Below are 24,036 nucleotides of genomic sequence, written 5' to 3' on the forward strand. Positions count from 1 at the left end.
ATGTTCGATATCATATTTCAATTGAATATTCTTCTATTAGCATTGGACCTTCATGACCAACTTATTCAATAGTTGATTCAACCTGGCCTTGTTTGTTACCAAAAATGACTCATCAATTAGGTGAACTTTGTTGGGTCCGAAATGAGTCTGACTCGCTCAAAGTAATCTGACCCAAAAAGTCGGACATATAAACAATCCCGTTTGAGTCATGTAGGACGAAATACTTTTTTAAAACATGTAATATATATATATATATATATATATATCATCAAGCTTGAATAGTATAAACGCGAAATATATCACTACTAGAAATACTCGTATTACCTGCGGAATTTCCTGCGGAAAACATTCCGCAGGTATACCTGCGGATTTTCCTGGAACTTTATTAAACAAAATAAATTTCCTGCGGATCTAGTGTTGGCAGCAAATTCCGCAGGAATACCTGCGGATTTTACTGCGGAAAATATATTTTAAACAAAATATCTAACAAAAATATAAAATCCGCAGGTAATTTCGCAGGAAACTTTCCTGCGGATCTTCCTGCGATTATCACCTTTTATTAACATCAAGCTGTATTACAAAGTTCGCAGGTAATTCCGCAGGAAAGTTTCCTGCAAAATTACCTGCGGATTTGACATTTGGTTGTTTAAGTTTATAAAAAATTTAATCATTATATTTTTTATTTTATTAATTATATTTATGGTGTTTTTATATTTAGTTTAATTTTAATTTTTAATCTTAATTTTTTAAATGTTATTAATTATTTTTATAATATATTTTAGTTAATTTTTAATAAAATAAATAAATGGTATGCAGATTTTAAATTATTATGTATTTTAGTTTAAAAAAAGTTTATTAAAAAGAGAAAGAAAGAGAAAGCTTGTCCGCCCCATCCCTTCAATTTGTCATTAAAATGTTTTCTTTGATTTTATCAATTAATGATTTTAAATATTAATAAAAAATCAAATGAAAAAAAAAAAGGGAAGAATAATTGACTAAACAATGAAATAGCAACACACATGGCAAAACATTTAAAAACAAATAAAACAAATAAAACACTTGAAAATGAGAACACGTGAAGATAAATCAAAGAAAAGAAAATGCTTCACTGAAAATGAAATTCCCATACAAAATCTCAACCTTTCCACACTGCAATCGTGAAACTTCAACCAGATTTAACCAAAACGTAACTACAATCATGAATCATTTAAATCCTTTTCGAACCCTAAACTTTCAGATCGAAAAAAATCCACCGTGCCGGTTTCTCTCAGGCCACCGCGAGCTTCATCTCCTCCAAGGGTGAGTATTTTTTTTACATAATCAAATAGTTTTACTCCTAATCTAACGTCAAAGTCTTGATACTTTTTTGTGTGAAGTGTATTGCTGTTAAACTGTTTGATGAAATGCCTTATAGAAAAATTTATGACATGTATTTCTAAACTAGTGCATTTCTACATGTATGTTTCATACAAATTCGAATAGTGCATGTTAAAATCTCCCCAGGTGTTGGATTTGGTAATGAATCACTTAACTGGACCAATTCCTACAGAGATTGGAAACTTAACTCTACTTGTGAACATGTAGAAGAAATTCAATTATGCTAGTGTCACCTTAGTAAACTTTTTTAATAATTGTTTGTTAGTAACTTCACCGGCTTGTCCTTGTAAGTTGTTGTTATTTTGTAATCGATTCGCGCTTTCAGTTGTTAGCTTGTGTTTATTCTGCCATAGCAAAATTGATTTGAAGAGAATAATTTATGTTTTGATGTTTTCATACTAATTATCTTGAAAATAATTGGAAAACTGATTTTTGTAAACAAGGTGTTTGTTGAAATGCCACAATGAGTTTACTTATGTTGATTTTGAATATAACTTGAAAATGTCTAGTTGCTTGATAGGGTTAGAATTGCATAAGAGTAAATCAATTTTTGAGAAAGTTCTCAGCTGAATGTGATAGTCTCAAAGTTGGAAGCATCTCAAATCTCATATAGACAATATGTGAGGGGAGGGCCCTGATATCCGTTCTTATTGTAGAAATTGTCACATGCATGTATGAACATAATCTCTAATCTGTTTTAAGTTCCCCTCTATGATCCTCAGTCTGATTCTGCGACCTTTGCATATGAAACTTTCTTAGGAACAGTTACATTGTTCCACCAAGCTATATATGACATGTCTATAATAACACTACACTGCAAATTTTTCATTAAGAAATATACTCGTGCTGAGAGACAAAAATTCTGTGTGCGCTTCTTGACATATTTGTTAGTTGGATTTTGAATGACAAATGGAAGTTATTACTGTAGAAAAGCCCTTAAATATAAACAAGAGAATTTCATTTTAATGCTCCTGTTACACATCTTGCATCATAGATTCACTTTGTTGTAAAAGCCAATGATGTTGTTGGTTCACAAGTTATCGGTGCATTGGGAATTCCGGTTGAGAACTTATGTAATGGTTCCAAACTTGAAGGCGTTTTCCCCATTCTTAACACTAATGGAAAGCCCTTTAAGACTAATACAATTTTGAGCTTATCAATTCAGTATACTTCTGTTGATAAGGTAACCCTTTATAGAAACGGTGTCGGTGAGGATTATCTATGTGTTCCTGATACGTATTTTCCACTTAGAAAAGGTGGAAAAGTTACACTTTATCAAGATGCTCATGTTCCACAAGAAAAGGTGGAAAAGGACATATAGCTGGGTGAAACGACAGGTTAGTAAGAAAAATCATTTTGGTATGTCTATCTGCATAATACTTGTTTAAGGAAAATGCTTACCATTTTTTGCTCTGTGATGAATTATTAGGAAGCTGGAACAATCTATACACATCATCAGAAGACAGAGGTCAACATAAGAGAAAGATTGTAGCTTTCATTGAAGGTCTTGATTTATGTATGGGAAGATATGATACTCCTGAACATTCTCTCTTTAGGACTTTGCAGACAGCACACAAAGATGATTTTTTATAATCATAACTTTGAGGTAAGTCATCCATTTTGTTTTTATTTTCATTATTTTTCATCTTTCGGTAAGGTTTTTGATAGATCTGACTAACTGAGCTTCTTTCATCCGTCTCTGCCAGTTCTCAACGGCGGTGCTACGGTTACGGCGTTCAAACGACGAGAGTGATATAATCCTTTTTGGTACCATTGATGTATAGTACAAGCTCCAAAATGGCCAGAAGAAAATACTAAGTAAGATTATAATTTTCTAATTGCCATTGTCTATTCACAATTTGACATGAGTTTATGGTAATGGCTAAAGTAACGTGACACGCTTAATTGCAGCTTGGGTTTTACTTCACAATTTAAAAAAAATATATAAACTTTAAGTTGTTTTCTTCATGATGAAATATCTAGCATAAATAGAATTTTAAATTGTGATATATTTATTTATTTGTTGTTTTAAGGTGGTTTATCCATTGTTGTTTTAAGGTGGTTTATCCATTAAAGGAAATTCTTTTAAGATCTATCTGAAATTTTGATGCGGATCATATCGGATATATTGCATGCTTATATGTTTATGTATTGTAGACATTCAAATCTTCATTCCTATTGTCTTGTATGTTCTCACTGACCATTGCTTGTTAGTTTTGCAAAAGAATGCTTCATATTTTATTTATGGTTAAGTCTAAATTTTGGTACCTTAATTCAACAGTATAATGTCACCTGTATTATCCCAGCCATTGGAACTTGGAGCAGGTATAGGCAATATTATAGCTCTGAAGTATAAATAGATTACACATCATTTAACTTAATTGCATGCTAAGCTGGCCAAAACTTGCGAGAAAAGAAAATCGTTGTTTTAACTTTTAAGTAATTAACTAATACTCTAAAATCATGAACTACATAGGTGCAGTTGCTACAATTAAAGGAAAAAATGTGAAGTTACTACAACTAGTGAAGAGAAATATTTTTGACTCTTGGTTTAAATTTGAGTAGTAATGTTTTGTCCATGGAAGCTGAATGAAAAATCTCATTTTCTCTCTTCATTGTATGCTTCTTTATGTATAAAAGAATTTGAAATTTCTGAAGGAGCGAAGTATGAACTTCTATTCGAAAGTATACATTACACGGACCCTAAAATTCACATCACTAGCTGATTTGACTTGAATCAAATTTCACTCTTGCTTTCTATGTCAGCCATCCCACTTCAAAAAAGGTGGAAGTAAAACATTTGTCTTTATCATTAATGCCCAAACTTTACCCTGTTGAAGCTGGTAAAATTTTCCTGCGCAGATATTGTCATGCACTCAGCTACGAAGTTTATTGCTGGACATTGTGATATTATGGCTGGTGTGCTTGCTGTGAAAGGTGAAAGGTTGTAGCTCTTATTTTAGGTTTACTGATCTTCATATTTTAAATATATTAATATATTTTTGACATTGTTGCTTTTTAATCTGAATTTTATTCATCCATTGGAAAGCATGTTTCAATTGCTCGTGTAATTTATTTCACAAGAAAGGCATTTCGGTTGAGGAATTAGTGATGAATATCCAAAATACTCTCCGAGTTTCTTCCTAGTCCTGATGGTGCAGAGGTGGCGTCTCCTGTTTTAATAATGGAATGGTTCATGAACTTTTATGGTGCCGCAAAGAATTGGAAAAGGAGACCAATTGAGTGCATATGTCAAGCCGGGGAAGTCATATTTATGCCGAATGGATTGTGGCATTTGGTGATCAACCTGGAGGAATCTATTGCCATAATACAAACTATGTTAGCAGGTCTCCTATCAGGTCAATTGAACAATTTGGCGAAAGGAGCCTATCAGGTCAATTGAACAATTCGGCGAAAGGATCCTATAAAGAACATCCACTGCATTCATTTCAACATCTGCAACAGCAAGTGCATTAGATGGGTTTTCACTCAGTAACCTAATAATGCAGCAGTTAGAATTAGTGCCTATTTGTACCAATATTTACTACATAATTTCACTTTTAATTTTTTTTGGCACAAGATTGGGAAATGTCATTATTATTATTGTTCTAATGTTGTATCTTATTTAGTAGAAACAATTCATATATCTAGTGAAAGGGACCCATATTTTGTAAATTCATGAGTTTTCACATTAAATTATTGCGTAATAAAATTACAGTCTTATTTTATAAATTAAATTTAATTATTTTTTTTTTAAATTTCGACATACATTAGCTGCGGAATTACCTGCCGATTTAATTTCCTGCGGATTTAGCTGCGGCTTTTTCCTGCGGATTTACCTGCGGAATTAGCTGCGGATATTCCTGCCGAATATATTACCCACGAAGGTTTTAGCTGGGGACAAGAAACCGCAGGAAAATCCGCAGGTAATGTGTTTCCTGCGGAACTTTAGCTAAAATTCGCAGGTAAATCCGCAGGAAATTCGAGTATTTCTAGTAGTGTATTACGCACACAAACAACCATTTAGTTATTTCAAAATATACCTTCTTTAAATTTTTTTTGTCTACTTTGTTTTTTGTGTGCAAGTGTGTGTCTAAATATTGTAGCCATAGAAAACTTTCTCTGTTAGTCATCTTTGATTAAAACAGATATCATCATTGAAATCCAAAAGGAAGATTTCTTGGTAGACAACATAAACACAATATTTGTCTTCAAGTGGATCCAACTTAGGAAAATAAATAAACATAATGAGGTATATAAATCTTAAAAAATTAGTAGTTGCCACATTGTATACAAGGTACCAGATTCCCTTGAATTGACAGCTGCACTGCAGCTTGTAACAAATTAAAATAAACAGTTGAGATTGCACAGAAACATCTGAAAGCCGTACCATACATATATCACACGCTGTGTGCGGTAAAAGAAGGCAAATGAGAGGGTGAAATATGTTAAATGTCACCGTCAGTTTTTGCATTATGACATTAAAGGATGAATCAGAATAAAGTCAGAGTAAATAAATATTCCACCACATAGGAGATAGATCAAATTTAACAGCATATTATAAGGGAACCCCACTTTTTATTACCCAGAAAAGTTGGCAAAGGTGTGGCCTTATGTCCCATATTCATCACTGTGACATAAATGATCCAACACTCCTCCACCATAGCTCTACATATTCATTTATTTGCCGTTATTACTTTCACTTTTTTTACTTTTTAGTTTGCTCACATGCTTTCTCTGTACATAATATAGACTCACAGGATACCCAAATTTTCTTTATTTCCTATATATGCTACTATCTTTTTTGCCAATAATAGACTCTAATAATGTAACCGATCTTGATTGATTTATTACTATGTAGTTGCATTTCTATGTAAAAAAAGTTAGTTCTGTAAATGAATAGTAAAATGTTGTGACAGATATTTTGATATTTTCTCTAGACTTTGTTTATGTTGGAGTTGGCTGCTCTATTCTTACACTTAGTTTATGTGTGGATTTTGCAGCTCTATTCTTATACTTTCTTTTTTTATGTGTGGATATTGCAGCCCTATTTTTAATATTAAAATGAATTTAGGGTTAGATGTAAACAAAAGCTGATTATCTCTTTCTCTCTCATTCTCTCTCTCTCTCAAGCGTTGGATTGCCACATAGTTTTTTTTAATATCACCAAACTTTATAATTTTAATTAAAACAGTTAAACAAAATGTTGGTCTTGTAAGAGTTCAAACCTTGGACCATGAGTGGGTAGGATTGCATTCTTACTAATTGAACTACAATTTTTTTAATAACTCAGCATGTTATTTATATTTATTAACTCATTTATCAAAAAAATTGTCATCGTGGCGCCTGAATTTTTTATCAGACTTTTTACTTCTGTATATTTTTAAGAAATAAAACGTCTTCTAATCCTAAATAAATAAATTTTGATAAATGGTAGAAATATTTTCTTCTGCTTTTATATTTAGAATTAGTTCTTTGCTAACCAGATTCACGCGGCCACAAATTTAGTGTTTTGGGTCGGTCAAAGACTCAATACAAATGAGATCCAAATATTCAAGATTTTGTTTTGACATTCTCCAATTTTGACCTAGCACCAGGGCCAGTCCGAACATTTCAGAGGCCCTGTTCTAATTTTAAAAATATAATTTTTCATATAAACAATAATATATTTGTTATTTTTAAACATATTATCAAGAAAAATGAATAATATTTTTTTTTTTAGAAAAAAAACTAACATAATAAGTCAAATAAAATATCATAAAATATTTAATAATAATATTTTGTTAAAAGATCATTAGTTTTTATTAAAAAAAAAAAGAAATTAAACTCAAATTAAAAGTGTACGGACAAAACTTTTTAAAAAAAAAAAATATTAGAAGTTACTTTCAATTATATTTTATAAATTAAATAGAATAATATTGACATCTATTTATTTAAAATTTTACTATTAAAATTTTAATATAATCAAAACCACATTATTTTTTAAAACAATACAACTCAAAAATAACTTTTCTTTAGAAAACTCTGTTTAAAATAACATAATATGTAAGTGATATTTTAAAATTTAAGAAATTAAAACGTATAATAAAATACTTAAAGTAATATTAAAAAAAATAAAATAAAGTTATACTTTAGTTATTATAGTTTCACATATTTTTAAAGAGTTTAAAGGTAGTGCACTAACAGTGTAAACAAACTTTACACATACATCCAATTAAAATCTTTACACTTGCCATGTCATATTAATTTTTTTAAATTAAAATTGTGTCTTAATTGGATGCATGGTTGTGATTGGTTGACAGTGTAAAAATATTTTACACTGTCAGTGCATATTCCTTTTTCTCATTTTTAAAACATATTTTAAAACATAATTTTAAATCCTAAATTGTTTTGTAGGTTATTTTGTTGTTTTGAAATAGGGATATTGGGACACTTTGTTGTTGAACTAAAAAGGTTAAATAGCAAAATTTGTTATGCGAGAATCGAACTAAAGACCGTAATACCCATTCTTTCAGCATGAAACAGCTTTCACTACTGCTGGACTACTTTTCATTCTTACAAGTTTAACTGAATGTTGTATATTTAATATATACATGAGTATATTTTTAGTTAGGTCTAAATATAATTTTGAGGCCCCAAAACATTTGAGGCCCTGTGCGGTGGCACTTCCTGCACCCCCACAGGGCCGGCCCTGCCTAGCACTTCCACAAGAGACTACGATTACTCTTATGTCCTTACTAAAAATTTTGATTTTTTTTTAAGTTTGGGGGAATACCTAATTATTAATGCAGATACCAATTTTTTTTGTAAAGTTTATCCTTTGGATGAAGAAAATCCAATTTTTTTTGCAAGTGTATCAAATATTTCGCAAAAGTATGTAAAAATGTCGGATATTTAGTAAATTGTCGGTAAAAAATTCAAGAAATTTTAAAAAAAAAGTGATGAAGAAATATCGAATATTTGATAACATATAAATTCACACACATCAGATAACCCACGTGTTGTTCTAATGAAGAAACCACATACTACTTTCTCACAACCTAAGAATTTTATCCTTTCCAAATCCTTTTTAATGTGTTGTATACACTGTCTTGAAACAAAGTCGTGCAATTTTGAGTAAAATTGAGTGTTAAACTGATGCTTAATATTGGCAACACTTTTCTGAAATAATACTCTAATTAAACCTAATTATAGCTTCAACATGGTGTTAACAACATCTCAACTTCTAAATAAATCTTCACTGCTACTCGTCAACATATTTTTTAGTCTCTAGTGAGCATACTCAACCCTAAAAAACATAAAACGAACAAGATGTCATTATTTAATAATTAGTAATGCAACTATATTCATATTCACATCGATGTACCTATTACTTGTTGTATATGAGTGACTCTATTAGTCCAAGCAGCAAAAAAATCTTTCTTTATAGGGTGTCAACCAAGTTTCGTGCATATATCGAACAAATTTTGGAATATCATCACATACAACTTCAAAAAGCTTTAGGAGTACCAAATGATTAGTCCTCGTAATCGAATATATAATGTTGTTCCAAATATCCATAACATGCTCATGCTTATGTGATGCAGCAAACTCCTTACACTTTATACTAACATTTTTTTTAAATATGGAAAAAAAACACAATAAATTAGTTGAGTTTGGAAATACAACTTCCATAATATTCATCAACGTTAGTTTATGATCAGTTACCAAAACATTTGGTAGCAGCTTCTTAGAAGTGAACAACTCTTTTAGCTTCTCTAGTGCCCACGTGAAGGTTTTCTTTCATGTTCCATATATGCAAATCCAAACGAAAATGTCAACTTCGTGGATGTTTCTTTTGTATGTACATTAAATCAACAATAACTCCAAACAACTTCAAATCAAATCAATCAAAGTAGAAGCAATTGGAATAAGAAGTACTTGTTTGTTTTGTATGTGCAATCAAAAATCAACACAAGATGAAACATGTTCAACAACTTCACTTAATCATGGTGCATCCAAAATATATCAACAACAACATTGGAAGAGTCTTTGTTTCTTGGCTAGTACATGTATTTATCTTCATGAATAAGACTCAGAAGATGTTTCATTTCATTCAAAGGACCTTTCTTGCTCGTCTTGTAAGTATACCTTGTCTTATAGACATGGGTAACGCTCGTTAGATTTTCTAGATCTCTATCTTTCAAAGAAGAAACTATATATTTGAGAGCCATATTGTATTTGGTCAGGTCATTAAAAAAATTTCTTTCATGGTGTTTTAAACGACCTAATATGCCATTCCCATCTAAGTCCTTAGCTAGAATATGATTGTGAAACCCACACCAAACCATAACCTTTCAACCGCTTCCACTTGGCACTGATTTCAACATAAATAGACATTTCACTTTCATAGTATAACTTCCTATAATCACATCATTCTTCTTGTAATTTTCTCCTCTCCTATAACTCATAGTCAATTTATCTTTCCTCTTTCTCATCCCATATGCCATATTAAAATGAATAGTAACAACTATATTGCCATTTTGTTTACCAACAGACTCCACCCATGCAAAATGTCAGTCCGGGAGGGAAATAAATGACATTTACAACTTATACAAAATAAATTATCAATGTCAGAGATAACATAAGCCTATTTGAACTACAAGGGAAAATTGAGTAGTGAAAAATTGAGTAAAATCTACAAGGGAACCATTAGGATCAGGACCGCACAAATGCGGCATACCGGACTACCAAACTTTTAGGTTTATGCTAAAAATATGGTATACCAGATTTTTCCAAAAACTCCGGTCAACTACAAATTTTTTCGAACATTTTGAAATCTCTAGTACCAACAACGTTAAAATCCAACCAATTCCAGGTTTTTCCTAAAAATTCGGTAAAACTTCAAAGTGTTTCCAAAATTTTCCAAAATATTCGGTAAAACTTCAAGAGATTTCCAAAATTTTGCCAAAATTTTTGTAAAACATCATACCAGGTTTTTAAATATCTGGTAAAAATGCATAAAAACCTCTTCTTGCTAAATTTATTGTACCAGATTTTTTGTTTCTTCCAATTTTTACAGAGAGATTTTTTTTTTACGGATAAAACCTCCAAATATTCAACCTAACAATGCAAAGCCCAATTTAAATAATCCAACACATATAATGAACACACGGGAAGATTCAAGTTACACTTTTCTGATTTTAACTTTTTTGCTTCACTAATCTTGGACTCTATAACTGACTTGGGTATTGGAGTGCTAACCTTGCAGACCCCATGTGTAACGTCCAATATTTAATTATTTATTTAATTAAATAATTTTTAATATTTTCTGAGTAATTCATCGAATGTCGTGAATTGTCGATTTGAGTTGTTGTGTGGTTAGTCGATTTAGTCGTAGAAATAATATTAGATTAAAATAAGACTAATTACTAAGTGGGCTTAGTTGTTGTGTTAGAAGTAGAAATAGTGGGAGTGTAGGATTAAGTCCAATAAGACAAAGTGAAATAAGGGAATAATAGGGTTGTGTTATTAGTTAATTAGAAGTATCAGAAGAAAAATAATAGGTTTTCAATAGAAGGGCATATGGGTTTTGGTGAAAAGAGGAATACGTAGAAGCTGCAATGTAGAGGCAAGGTTGGGATTACAATCGGAGATTTTTTAGAGTGACCTTCAATCCAAGGTAAGGGTGGAGTTCCAACTATATAACCGGGATTATGATAAATGATATGTGGGGTTTTGGGTTGCTGAAATTATTACTCCCTGCTTGGTGTTGTTTTTTGTGTCACTTCTAAAATCGATAAGAAATTGGTTTTGTCAATGAATGGTTGTTATAAAAATTGTTCCGTGTTGATTTGGCATGATTTGATGTTTCTGTAATACTGGGGATTATGTTAATGGGTTCATAAAATTATGAATCAAATGGATTCTGAGATTAGTAGAACAGAGAAGAGAAGAAGAAGAAGAAGAATTGTCAGGAAGAAGAAGAAAAATGTGGCGGAGGCCACAAAGGATAAGGGGCGGACGCCCCATAGGCCCAGGGTGGGCGCCCCATTTGGCCAACAAAGAGGGGGCGGGCATTTCATAAAGGGGTGGGGGGACCACTCAATTTTTGTCCTTTTCTTAATTTTTTTTAGCCTAATGTAAATATAAATAACATAGTCCAATTCAGGAGATACATTAGTATGGTTTATGGTTTAGTAGTGATAAATAGCAGATATATTATAAGCTTGGCAGATGTAGTATATTAGTAGCAGGAAATAAATTGGTAATAGGCTTAATTAAATTAGCAGGAGGACATATATATATATATATATATATATATATATATATATATATATATATATATATATATATATATATATATATATAATTTAACTGGTATTATAGTTTGGAATAGAATGACAAGAAAATTGGTTTAGCAGCAAAATTATTTTGTGATAGTAAGAATAATGGAAGAGACTAGATTTTGTAGCAGAAGCAATTTTTAATAACAGAGAACTAGTAGTAATAATAAGAATTGACAAAAACAGTACCAAATAGGAGTATTAGTAATTTTAACCGATAAATTAATTAATTGGTTTTGGTCAAAAATTGTCAGAATAATTACGGAACGCGTGTAAGTTATTTTGGTTGAATTGGTGTGTTGAATATTTGTTGAAAATATGTAAAACGTGCAGGTGATGTGAAGTTGGTTGAGTTGCCTCTTTTTATAGGAAAAAATGAAGTTATAGGCTTTATGGCAAATGTTGATAAGTTGTTGTGTTTGCTACTGAATTATTGTCGTTGTTATTGTTGTGACATTCATAATTCTGTCGCATACATCGCATATTAAGTTGGAGCTGATGCTCGGTAAGTTGGCCTAGATTGGAAAATTAAGTTGAAGGCTTATGCCTTGTTGATGCCTTTATTAATTGACAGTTTTAAGTTGGGAGTTCTGCTCCAATGGTACCACATGCATGTACGTTGTATTGAGTCTCATATTTAAGTTGTTGTGTTGATGAGTTATGAACATTGAATTATTTGTTCGTATGAAATGGTGATTTTATATACTCAAATTCTAATATATTGTTTATCATGCACTCGAATATATAGTCTGATATCTCACCCCTTCTGTTTAAATGTTGCCTTCTGTTAGTAACGAGCGGGTAATCAAGAAGGATAGTTGTTACCTTCATTAGTTCGAGTCGGTGTTGTCGCTCTGAGACGTAGCACTCGGGGGGACGAACGCATGTTTTTCCTTATTGTTGATTTGTTTTCATTGCTGAATTTTTTAGTTGTTTTCCTTAAGACTTGTTATTTTGGAAGTTGTTTTATGTCGAAGTAAGATGCTATGTTTATTTGAATTTTAAAGTTATGAATCCGCTGCATGGTTAATTAAAGTTGATTTATTTTTGAAGACTAAGCAGGTTGAATATGAGTTCCTCCATTTAAAAGTGTTATGTATCTGTATTGAAGGTGTTTATGTCATTGTTATTAAGCTACAAATGTGATATCCCATGTGTTGGTTGGAATTTTTATACTCCGATTTTTATTATAGTTACTGGGTAGAAATGGGGTGTTACACCATGGGTATCGAAGATCAACACCACCTATCCATGAGTCCAACATTGTCAATAAACATCAAATTTTGTTCCCGCGTGGAACAGTGGTACTGTCTGTGGGAACTGACATCAAATTATTGCAAAATTTCACAAGCATATCTCATTTGATCCAAAGCCAAATTCCGAAGAAATCACATCCAAAGATCATTTCATTCCCGACCTTGTAACGGATTAACTTTCCTCTAGGCTCCCCAATCCAACTATTGATTTCAATGACTATAATTAAGATGATTGATAATGAAAACTAATGACAAGAAAAATTCATTCGTTATCACAAGATCTCCCATATTTGGAAAGGAAATAGAAAAGTACAGGGATTAACAACAATATGGCATAAATACTATTTGTGAAAGGCGGAACACACTTAAAGCATGGATGGCTATTGCATTTGCAACAAAAGAAAGTACTGTATCCATAGAGACTGGAAGTTTCAAAGATTTTTCAATAGTTTATAATATTTCATTTTAAAAAAGGGTCGTGTGTTGATTGTTATGCATTAAATTAAATAATAGAAAGTAAAATGGAGATTTTGATGTTAACGGTGAGAAGGCTTGTTGTGGGTAGATTTTGTAATTACATATTTATCATGCACATCCATAGGCCAGTAATATATTACCTTACTCAGCTATTAATATTACCACTTTTTGCTCTTACTCGTATCTCCTTTCGGTCTTAACACTGTGCTATTAGTGAGCTACCCAATAGTCCTATAAAATTGACTATTAATCAACGTAAAACATTAAGTTCCAACATTTATAAAGTATTAAGACTCCACACTAATCCATACTACAGTATGTGCATATATTGAACCTAGTCCTATCTCTAAATGCTAGTATCCAATAGGTGGTTATCTTGGATCTAGTAATGACAAACACCTTTAGATGTCATGTCACACCATGAAAACATATTTTAGGTAGCAAAGCTAAAACAATCATTAAGATTAAAGAGTCATCAATATTAAAGCATGAGTAAAATTATATATAATGCCATGACCTATTTATTACAATAATATAATGACTACATATAACCCCCAACAAAGATATTTTAGCCACGCTTACTCATGGTTAGCATAACCGCGGGTAACTCCGAGAAGTTGGCCTACGAAGTGTGATATGCCCTGCCACTTGAGAAGCACTTTCGCCTCCAAGTTTACGCTCTTATTCTCCTATTGTAGACCAAAAGGAAACTACTTCGATCCACTAAAACTCTCTTTGCATTAAACCAAAACTCCTACCTATTGGGAAAAAATCAGGATTCCTCGCTAGACCACCCTCTTTTCTCCCAGTGCGCCTATCCTACTTTGAACTGCTCTTCCTAACCTGTTTTTCTTCCCCATTAAGAAATGCTTGCATGCCTCCCATGTGGCCTTGGCCGCCTTTGTGTTTTTGGTTCCTATACCTCCAGTAAAAGTTGGTATTCAGTGAAGTTTCTTCATTTACTCTACCTTCAATAAAAATCGGTAGTTCACCTTCAGTAAAAGTTGGTGTATTTTGTCATCAATTTACCTTCAGTTATAGTTTGTGGCTTTTGCATGGATTACGACTCGGTGATGTTTATCCATTCCCTACCTATGAAAGGTGTTTTCCCATTGGCGTTTTATCTCCCCGGTGTAGTACATTCCCCTCTCACCAGTGGTGTTCTGTTTTCTTTTGTTTGATAATCATATCCATTAAGTTTACAATCATTAGCATCACGTGGCATCTTAGGGCCAAAAACCGCGTATTGTTTTTTTAATACTCTTCAATCACGTCGAAACGAAGATTTCAATCATCATATCTCCAGGTAGAAGAAACTTAAATAGGGGCGTCTTTCATACCCCAATTTTTGATCCTAAGGTTCCCCAATCATTTGCATCCTTACTACTAATCAAGATCACAATCTTGAGTTTGATTTTTAGCTTTGTGCTCATCTCACCTTTAAGGGGATCACGAAGCACCCACATTTGTGCAACTTGTGAATATTAATTTGTTATGTTAACTAAAATACAAAAAGATATGATCTCTTTCTTTCAAATCTTTGTGTCTTGCAGGTGATTGAATCAGGTGCATTAATACTCTCTCCTAAAGTTAGGGTTTTGAGGATTGACCCTCAATCAGTTGATCATTCATGGAAGCTAAATGTCTTGGACTTCAAAATAGATATCCTCATGATTTCATTTGATCAAGTCTATCTCAAGATCATGTGGCTTAATTCATCAAGAAACTCCATAAGTTCATGTGTTTATTTCCATGCCTTATTCAACAAGTTTCATCAAGACATGAGCCTCACAATCAATTATTTTCCAAGAAAACATCATTTGAAGGTCTTATGCACCTCCTCGTGTCTTATCATGAAAGAAAGGTTCAAGAGATCCAAAGTTGATTCCAGGAGTTTGACATAATTTGACAAGTCTTTGATTTTATTATCACAAGGGCATAACTCCCTCAATTTTCAACATTTTTGAATGCTTATTTTTTCAAATTATTCTCTTACACACCATCAATAACTTCTATTTACAAGTCAAAAGGGAATTTTATGAAAGAAGTCATCAAAAGTGAGAAGACATTATAGGTCCTCCTTTGAAAGTTCAAGGAATTGTGTGTCCAATTCAAAAAATCATAACTTGCTCATTTTTTATTATTTTCAGCCCATTCTTTTGGCATAGTAATCTTGAATGAGTATACTTCAATTCATCTTTTAAGATCAAGAGCAAATTTTGAGTGGAAGATCATGAAAGAAGGAAAAATATTAGAGGTCATTTCAAGATGCCTAGGTTTTAAGGCATGCCATGTATGCAACACTAACTACAAGCCCAAATTGCTCAATTTTAACTTTCTCTTGCATAAATTTTGTCTATAAGCTTATTTTTTTCATTCTCTACAACTTTCATGTAGGGACTTTTGATCAATTCAAGCTCTAAAGCACTCATATTAAGTCATACATAAAGGTGTTTGATGAAATTACTTCACAAGATTGCCTTGTTTTTTCCCAAGTTGCCAAAGGCATGTCTCTCAATTCATGAGGCCTATGGAAGTGATTCTTTTTGCACCGTGTTCATTTTGATAAAGAGAGTATTTGGCTCAAATAAAATCTCAAAACGCACACACTAATTGCTTGGGGCCTAAGGTTGAAGTGAGCTGCCCAGAAGTGTCAAGGTTGCTAAAATTGGCTAAGTATTTGTGCATTATTTTTTTCAACTTTGAAGAACCATAACTTTTGATTCAAGAATCCAAATGGAAACTTTCAAGGCACATTGTCAAGCTTGATCATTCAGCTTTCCAAAGAGTCCGAGATTGTACCATAAAGATCCCTATATTGCATGCCCCATGGTTTTGAAGTTGGCACCTTGAAGTTGAAGTTTCCATTTGCAATCATAAGTGCATTTGATTCACGTGACTACTAACTCCATTTTCAGAGCTTCAAAGTTGAGCTTCAACGGGTATAATTCTCCATCAATTATCTTCAAATTTGTTGCTACAATGTATCCCTTGGTTCACTGATGCTCTTAGCATAGTTTGATTTTAACTGTAGATGCATTTACTTCATATGCTTTTGAAATTCAGTTTTAAACTTCTTCTGATTTTCTTCAAATCGAGTGAGTTGTGGTTTAATTAAATTATTTGCGATGTTATAGTTGAGATCGTCTAGGAGAGAGGAATATAATGATACCACTAGCATTTGATTTGGTTAAGTCTTGAAGGATCCACGATTTCTGAAGAAATCCTTTGAAATTTTTGGCTGGAGGTTGAAGATGACCTACGTGTCCATCTTCAACCAATGAAAATGAGCCACTTGAAATGTTTGAATTGGCTTGAACTTTTTAATTTTTGTGAACACTCTTTGACTCTGGTTCACCGTGGATGCGCGCTTTCTAACGATTAGATATTGCCACGTCAATTAATGAGTCAGATCCAACGCCTCCTATATTTTCTAATTTATTTTGTTTTAATTATTTTAACTTCAAAAATTAATAACTCATTTTAATTTCAAAATTACCAAAAATTTTGCTAAGATTTTCTGTTAATTTTCTCTGTGATGGATATTTTTTCATATTTTTAATTTTGATTTTACTATTTTTAGCTTTTTTTTTGTTTACTTGATTTTAATTGGTTTAAAAATAATTTTGAGTTTCCAAAAATTTGAAATTTATTATGGTATTATTTGAAATTTATTTGGTGTTTAGATACTCATTAAATATTTCATCAATAATTTCTTATTATTTTACCATTTAAAATCCTTCTTTTATTTTCCTTAAATTGGTTTTTCTCTCCATCTCTTTTCTCTTGATTTGTGGGTGTAAGTCTAAATGAATCTATCGTGTAGAGGCTATGATTTTATTATTCCCCTGATGGATCATTAAGATGAAATCCCATTATGATCAAAAGGAATTCATCCAGACACTTGATTTTGTTTTTGATCCATTCTCCTTCTTCATTTCAATCTCATTCTTGTTTTTTTTTTTGTTATTTTGCATGTGTTGCAAGTTTTTGGAGAATGATCTTCTATATCATTTCTCTAACTTGTTCTTAAACACATAAATTGTTATTGACCGGCCTCGTTGTAGGGTGACTTCTATATAAGTGACTTGGCGATTACTTAACATAGCGCTGAATTTGTCTCATATCAGAAAATGGTCATTCATGACCTAAACCTGTGTTTACAAGCCCAAGGATGGTTGATTATTTAACAAGTGGCTCAAGACCTTTGAAAAATTATTGTTAGGAGGCTTTGATTTTATCAATCCTCCAATGATTTTTCATCAACTTTGACATAAGTTCATTATTCAACCATTATTTATCATTCTCTTTGACAACTAATTTCTAATCACTTACTTCTAACTTGACTTTTATGCTTCTTTTGCTATTTTGCTTTATTCTTCTTTTATGTTATTATTTTTTCTTATCCTTTTACTTTACTAATCATCATCCATTATCATTTTTATGCTTATGCACTTTTTATTTTCTCCATTAGGACTTTTATTATGTTCTTAAAACATTAGTACAGGCGAAACCATAAAATACTTAATAAGGACTTGGAATTTGGTTACTATACCCTGAGCTTGCAAGATGGACTATTGGACTAAGACTTTGATACCTTGACTTTATTATGTTGATATTCTAGACTCCTTTGAGTTTACCCCAAAGCATTGGTTTGATTTTCTTTGTGTGAAGGATATTTTGATTTTCTTACTTTATCTGAACTCCTTGGGGTTTACTTCAAGGCATTGTGAATGGGAATTCTTATGTATGCCGGGGTTACTCTGGGAAATTTTTGTCTTAAGTTCTTGTGGTGCATTTCTTAAGCTTTGGTAGCAAGTTAGTCATATAGAGATGTTATGTTGAACTCAAGAAAGTTCATCTAGTTCATTGAAACTATGAGATGATAAAGACTTTCCTTGACTCATAATTCATCTGAGGCTTATTTCATCTGGTACTTGGTATTGTGCTTGCTTGGTTGTGTTAATCCAAAGGATGGGAACTCTACATTAACTTCTTTATGTCAAGTGTTGGTTTCTTGTTAGTTAGATCATTCTTTACCTTAGCTTTTACTTTATGCTTTCGGATATTCCCTTCATCTCCTTCGTTATTCTTAAATTTTCAAAGTTTCTCCCTCTTTTTCAAAAATCTGCTTATGTTTTCAAACTCTTTTAAAATTTTTGATAAATCTTTTCTTTCCAATCTTTATCCCTTTGTGGCTTTCTTTTAAAACCCTTTTTTTAAAGTTTAGACATGAAAGATCATTATGGTGGAGATGTAATCCCATATTATCTTGATATTGATTGATATGATTTATTCTTTTCCACTTGAAAGAGTTAAGTGCATACTTGTTGATTTATCCAAGTTGGAGCCCTTCTTTCATTTGTGATACAAAGAATCCATTTGTTCTAATGTTCAAAAATGATTAGCTGAGTTTTCTCTCCTAAGATGACAAAGTGCCTATCCTATTTTTAAACAAAACATTTTTCCCTTTTAAGTGAAACTACAATTTCTCTGAATTATCCATTGTACTCAGGAGGTATGTAGGCACAAGATGTTATGTCTTGCTGAGCATTGTTAGAACAAGAATTGTTCTAATCAATAATCTTAGTTTTGATGATAACAATGTATATGAATTTTGCTCAAGATAATGTGGTACTCTAATCCTATGCAATTTCCTTTTCAGGAAATATATAAAGAGTATGCACAAATCAGCGCTAAGAAGCTTTGACTCAGAAGGTTCAGTATGCAACTTCAGCACATGGTCTGGCAAGACATCAGAAGATGGTCAAGCAGAATCAGAACATGGTCTATTAGAAGCATCAGAAGAACTTGAGTTCAGAAGCAGAAGCACTGAAGTCATGGAATCACGCTCAGAAGCATATCAAGATCAGAAGATCAGAAGATGCTCTGCACCAAGCTGTTTGTACTCTGATAATATTCAACGTAGTATTTACAAAGAACAAATAAGAATCAAGTACTAGATGGCAGGCTACGCTGACTGACAAAAGGAACGTTAGAAGCTATTAAAGGCAATGTCAGTAGTCACAGCAAAAGCAAGGCTCGAGGTAGTTGACAAAACAGTGAAACATTAAATGCAATGCTGTACGGAATACGCAAAGCATTAAATGCTCCCAACGGTCATCTTCTCAAACGCCTATATAAATGAAGTTCTGATGAGAAGCAAGGTTACCAATTCTTGACAATTTCTGTGAATATTAACTTGCTGAAACGCTGTTCAACTCAAAGCTCAGAAACTTCATCTTCATCTTCAACCTCACTACATTACTGTTGTAATACTTTAGTGAGTCTAAGCTTAAATCTGTAAGAGAAATATCACAGTTTGTGATTATCGCTTTTAAGAAGCAATTGTAATACTCTTAGAATTTGTTTACATTAAATTGTAAAGGACTAGAGTGATCGGGTTGTGATCAGTATACTCTAGAGAAGTCTTAGAAGGTCTCTAAGCAGTTGTTCCTAGAGTGATCAAGTTGTGATTAGAAGACTCTAGAAGACTTAGAAGTTGTCTAAGTGGAAAACCATTGTAATCTCGTGTGATTAGTGGATTAAATCCTCAGTTGAGGTAAATCACCTTGTATAGGGTGGACTGGAGTAGTTTAGTTAACAACGAACCAGGATAAAAATACTTGTGCAAATTATTTTTATCTTACGAGTTTTTGAAACTACACTTATTCAAACCCCCCCTTTCTAAGTGTTTTTCTATCCTTCAATTGGCATCAGAGCGCCGGTTCTAAGGTGCAAGCACTTAACCGTGTTTAGAAAAGATTCAGGAAGAGAAAAACGCTTCAGTAAAAGATGGCTGGTGAAATTCCAACAAACCCACCATCTACATCTGGCTCTACTGAGCAATACAATGGTAATGGTAACAATTGTTACACTAGACCACCAGTATTCGATGGTGAAAACTTTGAATATTGGAAAGATAAACTGGAAAGTTACTTTCTTGGTCTGGATGCTGATCTATGGAATCTTCTGTTGGATGGTTACAAACATCCTGTTAAAACTACTGGTGTAAGGCTCACAAGAAGCGAAATGACTGATGATCAAAAGAAAGAATTCAAAAATCATCACAAATGCAGGACTGTTTTGCTGAATGCTATCTCTCATGCTGAGTATGAGAAGATATCTAACAGGGAAACGGCTCATGACATATATGAGTCCTTGAAAATGACTCATGAAGGAAATGCTCAAGTCAAGGAGACCAAAGCTCTTGCACTAATCCAGAAGTACGAAGCCTTCAAAATGGAGGATGATGAAGACATTGAGAAGATGTTTTCAAGATTTCAAACTCTGACTGCTGGATTAAGAGTTCTGGACAAAGGCTACACCAAGGCTGATCATGTAAAGAAGATCATCAGAAGCTTGCCCAAAAGATGGGGCCCAATGGTGACTGCATTCAAGATTGTGAAGAATCTGAATGAAGTTTCTTTGGAAGAGCTGATCAGTGCCCTGAGGAGTCATGAGATTGAACTTGACGCAAATGAACCTCAGAAGAAAGGTAAGTCGATTGCATTAAAATCTAATTTTAAAAAATGCACTAACGCTTTTCAGGCTGAAGAAGAAGATTCTGAAGAATCAGAATCAGAAGAAGAAGATGATGAACTGTCCATGATTTCCAGAAGAGTCAATCAACTCTGGAAAAGCAAGCAAAGGAGGTTCAGGAGCTTCAAAAGCTCAAAGAAGCCTGAAAGAGGAGAATCTTCTGGAGGCAGAAGAAATGCTAGAAAAAGGTCGTGTGCTATGAATGCAATGAGCCAGGACACTTCAAAAGTGAGTGCCCAAAACTTCAGAAGGAAAATCCCAAGAAGAAATTTCATAAGAAGAAAGGTCTTATGGCAACATGGTATGATTCAGAATCAGAATCAGACTCTGAAGATGAGCAGGCAAATCTGGCACTAATGGCCACAATGGATGACGGATCACAATCTACATCAGAATCAGATTCTGAAGAGGTATTTTCTGAACTATCTAGAGAAGAGTTAGTTTCCAGTCTAACAGAACTTCTGGAACTCAAGTCTCAGATTAGTATCAAATATAAGAAGCTGAAAAAGCTATTTGAATTTGAAACTAAGAAGCTTGAAGTGGAGAATTCTGAACTGAAGGAAAAAGTTTTAAATTTATCCAAAAATACTGGATCTCCTTCTGTCTCTGAAAAATCTACTCCAAGTCTGAACAATATTCTGAAAGAATATGACTTAAGTTTCAGAAAGTTTTTATCTAGAAGTATTGGCAGAAGTTAACTTGCTTCTATGATATATGCTATGTCAGGAAACAAAAGAGCTGGCATTGGTTATGAGGGTGAAATCCCATACAAGCTTGAATCTGTGGATGATATGAAAATATCATACAAGCCTCTGTATAACCAATTTAAATTTGGCCACTCCCATGATATTAGGCACACATCACATGCTCAAAGCTTTCACATAACACACACCAAGAAGCATGTGACAAAACCTAAGAAATATCATGGAACTCAGAACATAAACTATCATTATGTTCCTCCTATTTCCTATAATGCTAAACCCAAGTTCAATCAGAACTTGAGGAAAACTAACAAGAAAGGACCCAAGAAGATGTGGGTACCTAAGGAAAAGATTATTCCTATTGCAGATATCCTTGGCTGCAAAGAAGGAAAAGCACAACATGTCATGGTACCTGGACTCCGGGTGCTCGCGACACATGACAGGAAGAAGGTCTATGTTCCAAGACCTGGTGCTTAAATCTGCTAGAGAAGTGAAGTTTGGAGGAGATCAGAAGGGCAAAATTATTGGCTCAGGAACTATAAACTCTGGTAACTCTCCTTCTATTACTAATGTTCTTCTAGTAGATGGTTTAGCTCATAACTTATTGTTCATAAGTCAATTAAGTGACAATGGTTATGACATGATCTTTAATCAAAAGTCTTGCAAGGCTGTAAGTCAGAAGGATGGCTCAATCCTATTTACAGGCAAGAGAAAGAACAACATTTATAAGACAGATCTTCAGGATCTTAAGAATCAGAAGGTGACTTGTCTTATGTCTGTTTCTGAAGAGCAATGGGTCTGGAACAGGAGATTAGGACATGCTAGTTTGAGAAAGATTTCTCAGATTAACAAACTAAATCTTGTCAGAGGACTCCCTAATCTGAAATACAAATCAGATGCTCTTTGTGAAGCATGTCAGAAAGGCAAGTTCTCCAAACCTGCATTCAAGTCTAAGAATGTTGTCTCTTCCTCAAGGCCGTTAGAACTTTTGCACATTGATCTGTTTGGCCCTGTCAAAACAGCATCTGTCAAAGGGAAGAAATATGGATTAGTCATCGTTGATGATTATAGCCGCTGGACATGGGTAAAGTTCTTGAAACACAAGGATGAGTCTCATTCAGTGTTCTTTGAATTCTGCACTCAGATCCAAACTGAGAAGGAGTGTAAAATCATAAAGGTCAGAAGTGATCATGGTGGTGAATTTGAGAACAAATTCTTTGAGGAGTTCTTCAAAGAAAATGGTATTGCCCATGATTTCTCTTGTCCTAGACTCCACAACAAAATGGAGTTGTAGAACAAAAGAATAGGACTCTACAAGAAATGGCCAGAACCATGATCAACGAAACCAATATGGCTAAGCACTTCTGGGCAGAAGCAATAAACACTGCATGTTATATTCAGAATAGAATCTCTATAAGACCTATTCTAAATAAGACTCCTTATGAATTGTGGAAGAACAGAAAGCCCAACATTTCATATTTTCATCCTTTTGGATGTGTTTGTTTTATTCTGAACACTAAAGATCATCTTGGTAAGTTTGATTCTAAGGCACAAAAGTGTTTCCTTCTTGGATATTCTGAACGCTCTAAAGGCTACAGAGTATACAATACTGAAACATTAGTTGTAGAAGAATCAATCAATATCAGGTTTGATAATAAGCTTGGTCTTGAAAAGCCAAAGCAGTTTGAAAATTTTGCAGATATTGATATTGATATCTCAGAAGTTGAAGAACCAAGAAGAAAAGTTTCAGAAGCTGAAAACCAAAGCAGCAAAGAATCAGAAGATCAGGTTGTTGCATCCTTGGAAAATCTGAGAAGTTCTGAAGAACCAACTATCAGAAGATCATCTAGACTCACATCTGCTCACTCAGAAGATGTCATTATTGGAAAGAAAGATGATCCTATCAGAACAAGAGCATTCCTCAAGAACAATGTTGAATGTCAATTAGGTCTGGTTTCTCTGATCGAGCCAACTTCTGTTGATCAAGCTCTAGAAGATACAGACTGGATAATTGCCATGCAAGAAGAGTTAAATCAGTTTACAAGGAATGATGTTTGGGATCTTGTTCCAAGACCTAAAGGATTCAATATTATAGAAACAAAATGGGTTTTTAGAAACAAGCTGAGTGAGAAAGGTGAAGTGGTAAGAAACAAAGCCAGACTGGTGGCTCAGGGTTATAGTCAGCAAGAAGGGATTGACTATACAGAAACCTTTGCACCAGTGGCCAGGTTAGAATCTATTCGTCTATTAATTTCTTTTGCCACTCAACACAACATCACTCTTTATCAGATGGATGTTAAGAGTGCCTTCTTAAATGGTTACATAGATGAAGAAGTTTATGTCCATCAACCTCCTAGT

The 24,036-nt window shown here is 33.1% G+C and overlaps 1 long non-coding RNA gene across 6 annotated transcripts; it reads left to right on the forward strand.

The window, feature by feature from the left end:
- The first annotated feature begins 1,053 nt into the window (after nt 1-1,053).
- LOC131609965 (uncharacterized) lies at nt 1,054-5,089 on the forward strand. Of its 6 annotated transcripts, none has more exons than XR_009286379.1 (5): nt 1,054-2,714; nt 2,807-2,983; nt 3,084-3,195; nt 3,659-3,702; nt 4,240-5,089. It is a non-coding gene; the product is annotated as an uncharacterized LOC131609965 (long non-coding RNA). The 6 variants fall into 6 exon arrangements; XR_009286380.1 differs by lacking the exon at nt 3,659-3,702 and having other exon boundaries at nt 4,240-4,321; nt 4,427-5,089; XR_009286376.1 differs by lacking the exon at nt 3,659-3,702 and having other exon boundaries at nt 1,054-1,299; nt 2,372-2,714.
- Nucleotides 5,090-24,036: the final 18,947 nt, after the last annotated feature.

Source organism: Vicia villosa, linkage group LG6 (assembly GCF_029867415.1).
Source record: "Vicia villosa cultivar HV-30 ecotype Madison, WI linkage group LG6, Vvil1.0, whole genome shotgun sequence".
NCBI classification, from domain to species: domain Eukaryota; kingdom Viridiplantae; phylum Streptophyta; class Magnoliopsida; order Fabales; family Fabaceae; genus Vicia; species Vicia villosa.